Consider the following 9,605-nt stretch of genomic DNA (forward strand, 5'->3'; position numbering starts at 1 on the left):
CTTTGTGTACAAGTGCTCACTCCATATGCCCTACGGAGAAATTAATCCAACTGGAAGGGCTTCAAAGCACGTAAACAAAATGAGGTGATTCACAGAATGCCAGAATTCTAGAGTTACAACAATGTTTTCGTGGAGTAGGAAGTAACTCCAGCATTTGTGACCTGCTCCATATCACAGAACCAACTAGCAACAGATAGTCCGAAATAATGCTCATCACTGCCCAAGTCTCAAAAGCTCTTTCTTTCTTCCACAGTTGAAAAGAGTAGCTACAAAAAGTCTTTCCCCTAAGGGCAACTCCCTTTCTGCTAGGGGATGAAGAGTCACTTAAAATCAAGGAAAACAGACATAAAGAGAATGAATGAATATACTGTCAAAAGCTATCAAATATAAGAGTCATGAATTTTGCACACTGAGTTTTTGTGTGACGGAAAGGTCAGCTATTCCAACCCACAACCCACAAGGAAGATGAGGCAGTCTGCTTCCATAAAGATTTACAGCCTGAGAAACCCTATGGGGCAGTTGTACTCTGTCCTATGGGTTCGCCAAGAGTCTGAATTGAGAAGTGGCCAGTGGATTTGGTTTGGGGCTACACATTCCAAACCAGAGAGTTGGCTTTGGTCTAGCAAGGCTTTCAGAAGTGTATACACTTTCAGGGCAGGGTAGGCCTATTTGTTATTAACACCTGACTGTCAGCTGTGCTAATTAGCCAACACCTTGCTGAAATAGCCTCAGGCAATTAAAAACACGGATGGAGAAAGAGTAAGGCATCTTGTTAGAAGGCTGAGACCTTAGCGGAGGGCCTGCCCTCTGCCCTCTGCATTATCTGGTTTGGGTCCTTTGGGGGAGCTTGCTTGGCCCCTGGGTGGTACAAACAGTTAAGTGCTCACCTGACTGCTAGTCAAAAGGCTGGAGGTTTGAGCCCACCTGTTGTTGTTATGTGCCATCGAATTGGACCCGACTCAAAGTGACCCCTCCTTGAGTTTTCCAAGGCAGTGTCACTATGGAAGTAGATTGCCCCATCTTCCTTTCGAGGAGTGGCTGGTGGGTTTGAACCGCCAGCCTTCTGGTTAGCAGTCAAGTGTCTTAGGCACTATGCTACCAGAGCTTAGCCCGCCTAGAGATCTTTTTTAAAAGCCCTGGCAATCTGCTTCTGAAAGGTCACAACCTTGAAAGCAACTGGTTTGTTTTCTTTGTTTCTAGGAGATTGACTTCTCCAAGTGAGAGAAGTTGGAGAGAAAGGATAAAAAAGTAGTTTGGCTTTCATTTCTCACAATTCTCCTTGCTTTCACCAACCAGTCACCTTCGAGCTGAGTCCGACTCACAATGAACCCATGTGTGTCAGACTAGAACTGTGGTCCACAGGGTTTTCAATGACTGATTTTTTTTCTTCCCCCTTTTAAGTGTAGATCTCAGGCCTTTCTTCCGAGGTCTCTCTGGGTAGAATTGAACCCCAAGCTTTTGCTTAGCAACTTAGCATGACAACCATTCCCACCAGCCAGGGACTCCTTAGATGGCCCCAACTCCACACTTTCCATTTCAAATGTGGAGATCAACGAACGTTCAACAATGAATGTATCCTCAAGAAATGCTAAGCATACGCTTGGAACTCATCAAGTTACAACTTCCCTTTATAAATAAACGTGCTGAGGAATTCCCTGTAAAATTTGCGTTACGCAGCATTCTAATCCATATGCTGAAGAATCTTAATCATTTCAAAAATAGTATTTGATTGAGATGATCATAATAATAGAGATCACAGGACCTACATATTCTAACTAATATTTATCTCAGACAGGCAAACTTCTACACCTAAGAAATAAGGGAAGTTCATTTCCAGATACAGTAAACTATCAAGCTTTGTTTCACCTATTGGAACCACAGAACACAAATTAACTTTACCCCAAAATAAAAAGATTAGAAATGTTCTGAAAGCTCTGAGTCATATTATTACCAGCTGTTGTGGAACGGATTCCGACGAACTACCACCTCACATGTTACAGAGGAGAACTGGTCCCAAGGGTTTCTTTGCCTCTGATCATTAAGGAAGCAGACTGCTACACCTTTCTTCCACAGCATCGCTGGCTGAATTTGAAGTTTTAGGTTAGTAGATGAAGGAAAAGTAATTATCCCACCCAGGGCTTATAAAATCACATTACAAGGAGACATTACATGCAAGTGTCCTGTGAACATGGACACTGATGTCAGTTAAAAACCAAAAACCAAACACACTACTATCGAGTAGGGTCTGACTCATAGCGACCCCTCCTTGGGTTTTCGAGGCGGTATCACTATGGAAGTTGATTGCCCAATCTGCCTTCTGAGGAGTGGGTGGTAGGTTTGAACCACTAGCCTTCTGGTTAGCAGCCAAATGCCTTAGGCACTACACCATCTGAGCTGCCTTGATGCCAGTTAGGAATTATGGTTTGAGCCTCAAAATAGGGAAAGAATGCACTTCTCTCGTGCTATAGGGCTTCACTATAATTCAGAATCAAATAACATGTCCTTCCATTTCTAGAGTGTGGCGTCACAGGAAAATGCATGATCTTTGGAGTCAGAATGACCTTGGTTCTTCACTGCTTACAGCAAATTTCTCAACCTTGAACATTATTGTTCTTATCTCTAAAATAGGGAAACTAACAATAGTTACTGCTCAGGGTAGCTGGGAGTTCAGCAAGCAATACGTGATGTAGAAACAGCACAGTGCCTGGAACCCAGCAGGCACTTCATTCATGGTAAATGTTATCATTATCATTACCTTCCAGCTTAACAACTCGATGTAGATATAATTTCTTTTCTGCAATTCAAAGTTTCTCTTATAATTCCTACAGCAGCATCAGTAATGCCCTAGGCAAGGACTATTGCATAATCTGCCAAATAAGAACAAAGTGGACCTTGATTAATCAACAAACATGCCCAAGCATGTCTTTCTGGGAGTCATTTGGTCAGCTATTAAAATGCTCCTGCTGTGGTGTTTGAATAGGTTCTAACCCTTCTTTCTTTACTTATGCTAAATCTTACCCACATTAGTTGTCTGCTCTGTGCAATTATTTGTATATATTCACACTCAATTTCTAATAGGATATATCTAAAATGAAGAAAAATTGTTTTGCACAAGCAGTTTCTCAAGTGGCCCTAGGCAGGCAGAATATTAGGGTGCTTAGGAATAAAGCTGAGTGTCATGTGACAAAGGTTGGGTTACAGACAGCTCACAAATACAAATTGGGGATAACTGACTGGTGAGCAATCAGGGCAGAAATACCAGCACATATTACAGTCCTGACTTTCAAGTCATGCTATGCACCCTCTAGGAGCTCTGGTGGTGTAGTGCCTAACTACTGACTGCTAACCAGAAGGCTGGTGGTTCAAACCCACCAGTCACTCCTCAGAAGGAAGATTGGGCAATCTACTTCTGTAGTGATACCACCTCAGAAACCGAAGGAGGGGTCGCTATGAGTCAGATATGACTTGATGGCAGTGAGTTTGGTTTTGGTTTGTATGCATCCTCTACAACACTCTCAGATAATTCTATGGCATTCTTTTATGTCTATTTCAATCTATCCATTTCCAATAGTGCACTGTACTCAAGGTTCTTATTGACTAATCCTATGCAACTTAGTGTACTTATTTCCCTACACTGAGCTATTTCCTATCAAATTCACTTTTAAGATATACCTTCCCAAGTCTGACAAGGGGAAATAGCGAATGAACCATTACTATAAAATTATGGCTCACCCCAAAGGATGCTAGAAATTCTAAATGAGACATGACACACAGAACAAGGCTTTTCAAAGGTCTTGGCAAGATATTTTGGGTCACAGCAGGTATAAGGACAGATAGCCAGATTCCTGGCCTTTTTATGAAAATAAGCTAAGAAAACACACTCCTGAATATGGTCCTCAAGAATCAGTGGAGGGGGGATCTGGGAAGATGGTAGTGAGTCCCCTCTACAAATGCAACAAGAAATGCAACCAGGAAATGATGCTTGGCTTCAAGGGACACTGAATTGAGGAGCAGAAGAGAGCAGCAGGGAACTGCGGACAGGCAAGAATCAGCAAATCAACAATGGTAGGAAAATCGCTTCTCACATCATCTCTGGCCCTTTCCCCAGCCACATAGGCCACTGGCTGCCATGAACTAGGAAAGTAGCCCCAGCAAAAGGGCCTGTTTCCCCAACCACTGCACTCCCTGCCCATACAAAGCACTTCTGCTCTAAAATCTCTGGGGTCCACAAGAGTGTGTTAGCACATCCCCCACCTGGACACTGTTGGCAGCAAGCCTACTGCGAATTGCTACAGAAGGCCCCTGATGTGGAGTCTACTCCCCTAGTCAGCATTCTATATGTCTCCCTGCACACCCTACAGCTCAGGCCTCTGAAACCAACAGGACAGACCTCCCAGGGAATCATTCTGGGTCTCCCTGTTATGAGACTCTTGACTGAGGCTGCTAGGTACTAGGAAACAGGCATCGTGAGAGAAGTCTACACTCACAGCCAACATACTATGGGGGGCAGAACTCTGATAGCAACAAGGCAGACCTCCCTGGGGGTCCATCTGGAGTGTGAGTACCCCTCGCCCACTTGGATACTGTAAGCTACAAGCATGCTATGAATTGCTACAGAAGGCCTCTGCAGTGGTTATGGTTCCCATAGTCAGCACTCCATCTGTCTCCCTGCACACTTCATAGCCCAGGCCTCTGAAACCAACAGGGCAAAACCCTCTGTGGGTGAATCTTGGTTAGTCTGTCCTCACTTCCAGTTGGTGCTGAGGACTGTGACTGAGGCTGCTATTTGTGGAGGATGCACAACAGCCAACAATCTATTGGGGGAAATCTGATGAGAGCAACAAGGCAGACCTCTGTGGAAATCTGACCACAGCATGACACCTACACCCCTACCTGGTAGTTGTTGGTTGCCAGGCTGTTGCAAACTGTTAAGAAGGCCCCCACAGTGGAGTCTGTTGCCATAGTCAGCACTCCACATTTCTCTCTATTCACCCCATAACGCAGGCCTCTGAAAGCAACAGGACAGACCTCCCTAGGGATCAGTTTGGGTCTGTCTGCTCCCCCCTGTAGTTGGTACTAAAGACTGCTGACTGAGGCTGCTCTGTGCTAGGAAGCAAGCATCTTGAGTGGAGGCTACATGCACAGGCAACATATGGGCTCTGACAGCAACAAGGCAAACTTCACTGGGGGTCAGTTTGGAGTGTCACTACCACTCTCTCATCCAGTAACTGGTGGCTGCTGAACTGACCCTATAGTGGAATCATGAGGTGTGGCACCAAAGTGGACACTGCTCCTCCAACCACCACAGGGCCAATGGAAGGGCCAATGGAGCTCTGAAACCAATAAGACAGAGTTCTCAGAGGTCATTCTGGGGAATGCCAGCTCCTTCTTCTCCCCAAATGGAGAAAAGTCTGATTGGGTTTCCCTGAATATCAGCTGAGATATAAGCAGCCCCTGTAGAGCAGGAAAGGAAACTTCAGGCAAAACCAGAAAACAAAGCCCAAAGGGGACTTGCTAGGTTTGGGTTTTACTACCTAAAATGTGATTGCAGAAGCAGAGCTGTGAAGGGAGTAACAACCAGGAGAGGCTACTGTACTCCCTCTTGGATAGATTGGTATGATATTTTGACTGAGTAATGGTACCCACTGGTGGACAGACTGACCATAGCATGTTCTCTTAGAATGTTTGAGAGATATCGAAAGTTGAAAAATGAGACCTGGAACTTTCAAATTCCAATTAAACCAAGGAGGAAGAAGTAGTTTTCACAGAGAGAGAGAGGAAAGGGTAAACAAAGGCTAAAGGCTCTGCCCACCCAAGAGTTTCTTGCAGAAAGTAATGCAGACAAAAACACCAACTACTGGGGAAAACTGAGAAAGCTGACATACTCAATAATTCCAATGCCCCAACAAAAAAATCATGAGAGACACAAAGAACAGAGAAACAGTGGCCTATTCAAATGAGCATCACAAAGGGAGTGAAAGTGCATCTAAGGATGGCCAAATGATGAAAAAAAATTGAAGAATGTAATGCAACAACACTAAACATAAATAAAGATCAAAAGGAAAACATAGACAAAGAGCTAAAGGAAATAAGGAAAACAATGCAGCAACAAAATGAGGATCTGAAAAAGAGATAGTACAACTGAAAGACAGTAACTGAAATGAGAACACAACTGAAGGACTTAGAAACAGCTTTAATCAGGCAGAACAAAGAATGAGTGAGAGGATGGATTATTTGCCATTAAGCTGATTCTGACTCATAGTGACCTTATAGGACAGAGTACAACTGCCCCATAGGGTTTCTAAGGCTGTAATCTATATGGAAGCACACTACTACATCTTTCTCCCATGGAATGGCTAGTGGTTATGAACCACTGATCATTTGATTAGCAGCTAGCTCTTAACCAATGTACCACCAGGACACCTTTGAATTAGAGAATAAGATAGTTAAAATTACAGACAATGAGGAGTGACAAGAATGGAGGCTCAAGAAGGCTAAGCATAGTTTAATGGAACAAGAGACCCAACATACTCATGAAGGGAATCCCAGAAAGAGATGGGAGAAAGGGACAAAAAGAATATTTAAAGAAATACTGATAGACAATTTCTCCAGTCTAATGAAGGACACAAATCCACAAATCCAAGAAGCTCAAAGAAACTGGAGGAGGATCTACACCAAGACACATTACAGTTAGGCTCTCAAAAATTAAAGATAAAGAGGCTCTGGAAAACAGTGAGAGAGAAGCAAAGAGTCACACACAAAGGATTCCCAATAAGATTAAATGCTGATTTTTCCTCAGAAACACTGGAATCCAGAATGCAGTGAAATAGTACATTTGAAGTGTTGCAAATAAATAAATAAATAAAGCTATCAATCAAGAATACAGTACCCAGCAAAACTATCTTTTAAGAAAGAGAGTGAAATTAAAACACAAAACACAAAAGCAAACAATACTATAGGACAAAGACAAAGAAGGCTTAAGATACACACACACAAAAAAAAAATAAATAAATAACAAAATAGCAGAGTAAGTCACTTCTTATCAGTAATTACAGTGAATGTAAATAAGATAAATGCTCCAATCTAAAGGCAATGAGTGGTAGAATGGATTATTTAAAAAAAATGATCCAACTACATGCTGTTTACAAGAAATACATCTTAAAATAGGACACAAATAGGCTGAAAGTGAAAGAATGGAAAAAATATTCCATGCAAATAATAACCAAAAGGGAGCTGAGGTGGCAATCTTAATATCAGAAAAAGTACGCTATAAGACAAAATATGTCAGAAGAGGTAAAGATGAACATTATATAGTGATGAAAGGTCAATTAATCAAGAAGATTTAACAATCATAAATATATGTTGTTGTTGTTGTTATGTGCCGTCGAGTCGGACCTGACCCATAGGGACCCCTCCTTGGGTTTCCGAGGCAGTATCACTACAGAAGTAGATTGCTCAATCTTCCTTCCGAGGAGTGGCTGGTGGGTTTGAACTCTAAAACACTGCTGAAGGAGTTTAAAGAAGGCTTAAATACATGAAAAGATGCTTCATATTCATGGATTGGAAGACTTGATACTGTTAACATGTCAATACTTCTGAAGGCGATCTATAGATTTGACACTACCTAAACTTATTTTAGGAGCTCTGGTAGCATAGTGCCTAAGGCACTTGACTGCTAACCAGAAGGCTGGCAGTTCAAACCCACCAGCCACTCCTCGGAAGGAAGGTTGGGCAATCTACTTCCATAGTGATACTGCCTCGGAAACCCAAGGAGGGGTCGCTATGAGTCAGGACCGACTCGATGGCACATAACAACAACAACAACAAACTTATTTTTTTACAGAAATAGAAAAACCAGTCTTCAACTTCATATGGAATGGCAAGAGGCCTTGAATAGCTAAAACAATGTTGAAAGAGAATAGCAAAGAACTTACACTTCCTGACTTTAAAACATGCTATACAGAGATAGAGTAATCAAAATAGCCTAATAATGACAAAAAACTAAACACATAAACCAACAGCAGAATTGAGAGTCTAGAAAGAAATCACACATCTATGGTCAACTGAATTTTGACAAGGGTGCTAAGTCTATTAAGCGAAGACTGAAGGGTCTTTTCAGTAAATGATGCTGGGAAAACTGGATTTCCACATGCAGAAAAATGAAATCGGTTCCATGCCCTCACACCATACACAAAAACAAATTCAAAATGAATTAAGGACCTAAATGTGCAAACTAAACCTATAAAATTCCTAGAAGAACAAGCAGGGGGAATGCTATCAGACCTAGCTTTTAATAATGGACTATCTAATATAATAATAATAAAAGTACAAAAGCAAAACACAAAATAAATAAATGGGACCTCATAAAAATTAATAACTTTTGCTTATCAAAAGACTTTACAAAAAAAGTGAAGAGACAAGCTATAAACTGGGAGAATATCTTTGGAAACCATCTATCTGACAAGAATCTAATAATCAAAATATACATGAAATTTTGACAACAGCAAACAGACAAATAACTCTATCATAAAATGTGTAAAGAACTTCAGTAGACCAAAGAAGATATTCAAATGGCCACCAAACACATGAAAAGATGGTCAGCATCATTAGCCATCAGAGATACATAAATCAAAACCACAATGAGACACCATTCCACTTAGGATGGCTAAGATTAAAAATACAAAACAAAACAAAAACATAAAATAACAGATATTGGCAAGGATGTGGAGCCACTATAGAAAACAATGTGGTGGTTTCTCAAAAAACTAGAATGGAACCATCATGTTGTTGTTAGATGCTGTCGGTTCAGCTCCGACTCATAGCGACCCTGTGTACAACAGAACAAAACACTGCCTGGTCCCGTGCCACCCTCACAATCCTTGCTGTGCCTGAGCCCATCCTTGCAGCCACTGTGTCAATCTCATTGAGGGCCTTCCCCTTTCTCACTGACCCTCCACTTTACCAAGCATGCTATCCTTCTCCAGGGAATAGTCTCTTCTGACAATATGACCAAAGTAGCAGAGACAAAGTCTGGCCTTTCTGTCTTCCAAGGTCTGTCTTGAGGACTATGCTGTCTTAAGAACTATCTATATGGGTTCAAATTGGCAAAAGCAACTTGACAGATTAGATAGGAACTTTAGGGAGCAGTGAATTTATGTTAACGAGCAGGAAAAAACTCAGAAAAGGAGGGTGAGAATGGTTGCACAACTTGAGGAATGTAATCAATGTCACTAAAGTGTACATGGAGAAACTGTTGATTGTGTGTGTGTGTGTGTGTGTGTGTGATTTGGGTGAAAGTTCACAGAGGAAATTCACTTTCCATACAACAACTCACATACACTTTGTCTCATGACATTGACTGCAATTTCCCACAACGCAACAGCTCTCCTCTCACTTCCTCCCCATAGTTACCTCTTCCCTGTGTCCTTCCCTCCCATGCACTCTTGCCCCTTGAGCTGTCTCCCTGTGCATACACAGCCCTTCTATTCTCCCATGATTGATCTCTCCAAGTAGTGTATCTACCTAATGTAAATGTTCAGCTCATATGCCTGTTTTTTGTTTGGCTGGAAGCCACAGGAGTGGGTTCAACTCCAGACCTGAAGGGC

Source organism: Orycteropus afer, unplaced genomic scaffold (genome assembly GCF_000298275.1).
Source record: "Orycteropus afer afer isolate SDZICR_OR568_19922 unplaced genomic scaffold, OryAfe1.0 scaffold00101, whole genome shotgun sequence".
Lineage (NCBI taxonomy): Eukaryota > Metazoa > Chordata > Mammalia > Tubulidentata > Orycteropodidae > Orycteropus > Orycteropus afer.